The 1,699-nt window shown below is 36.1% G+C and overlaps 1 non-coding gene across 1 annotated transcript; it reads right to left on the bottom strand.

Moving 5' to 3' along the window:
• Positions 1-1,354: 1,354 nt before the first annotated feature.
• Trnah-gug (transfer RNA histidin (anticodon GUG)) lies at positions 1,355-1,426 on the bottom strand. Its single transcript has one exon. It is a non-coding gene; the product is annotated as a tRNA-His (tRNA).
• Between the last annotated feature and the right edge of the window lie 273 nt (positions 1,427-1,699).

The raw sequence follows: 1,699 nt of genomic DNA, 5'->3' as shown, positions 1-1,699 counted from the left end.
TTTTCATCCAGATTCTTTTTCAGAACTTGTTCAACAATTAAAATCGAACTGTTTTGTGTTACTTTTGAAAAAAAAAAAGGAAAGGTGAAAGGAATGAGACATGTAACCATACTGTATTAATTAACAGACTAGAACTAAGTAACCATGTATTGTGTTCACATTGGATTGTGAAAGGACATTGAACTGTGAAAGGACACTTTAACTCTGAAACACAAACCACTGTTTCAAAAGTATGTTGACACAATGTCACATCATCAGTCAGTCTGCAAAAGAAAACAATGGACACTCAGAATTGTTTTCATGGTAATGATTTATTTATCATTCACTGAGTACACAGAGATGTAGTTCTGAACAAAACAAAATGTACTCAACACCAGTACTTTTGCCACACCTTGACTCAGTTTAGCATCAAGTATCATAGCAGTGGAAAGTCAAAAACTTATTTTACTCAGCATGCTAATTTCATGGCAATAACAAAATATGTTTTGTTTCATTCAAGGTGAGGAGGGATGTAATGTTGTAGTATCCCTTTAATCTCAGAGCGATACGCATTCAGTAATGTCAGCCTTAAGATAAACTACCTGTGCGTGTGTTTGTTGGATGAATGTTTACTCGTGAAATACACCATCAACGAAAGTAATGTCCGAGTCACTTCAGTCATCATTAATGTCTGATTTTATCTAATACGTAACCCCCAAAGTTACTTCAATAGGGTATCCAGGAATCTGCTAGGGTATATTTGGAAGTGAATCTGAAAAAGTAGTGTGAAGGTGATAACCAGGTAGACCTGTAGCAGTGTCCAAAAATTCTGGATCAGTATGATTTGCAACTAATTTTCGCTATGAAATACCGCGTGAAATGGAAGCAAAAATATTTGTTTATTACGAACAATGATTGACTGTAAGATTGGTGGCCCTTTTGGAATTAATGAGTTGTCACGATATTACACCTGGGACTGTAAATAACATTTAGCATGGTTTTAGATACATTTTGTACCCAGCGAAAAATAACATCGAACAATGAAGTCAAGTGTTTTAATGTTAGGTGTAAATATAGTCTCGCGGGAGCATCTGTTAGTAGTCTTCTTTATCAGTCTTTTTTTTTAAAACCTTGCTGGTCACGGCTACCGCGTGACTCTAATTGAAAGTGTACATACTGCAGTTACTGTCCGTTTTCCTATACACAATACACAGAGCTCTCTCAATTGACGCGTGACCTCTACAAGTAGTGTATGTTAGAAGTATAGGCAATTGCCTAGTTAACGTCACTGTGTAAAAAATAACCGGCCAATATTTGCTGTATTTGCCGATGCTGTAACTGTTTGCAGCATTAAAATAAGTGATAGACAAAAGATTGCCGTGACCAGGATTCGAACCTGGGTTATTGCGGCCACAACGCAATGTCCTAACCACTAGACTATCACAGCGTCTTGGTAAAGCGTGACTTTATATTGGCGTCATAGAGTCAACGTTGTCTTGTTTCGTGACTGCGAAATAGCACCCATGTTTTTTTTATTTATCTATTTACTTATTTATTTATTTTCATTATTTATTTTAGCTTAAGGGCTCGGATAGCGGCGTTTTCACCTATTTTTGTGGGACCTGAGAGCATATAAGACATATTGAATTGCACTTCGAATGAGAGGAATGTCCTTCTGATATCAAATAATATTGATATTTTGAAAATCGCGATAAAATAC

This window comes from Amphiura filiformis, chromosome 9 (assembly GCF_039555335.1).
Source record: "Amphiura filiformis chromosome 9, Afil_fr2py, whole genome shotgun sequence".
Taxonomy (NCBI): Eukaryota; Metazoa; Echinodermata; class Ophiuroidea; order Amphilepidida; family Amphiuridae; genus Amphiura; species Amphiura filiformis.
This window is presented reverse-complemented; position numbering and strand designations above follow the sequence as displayed.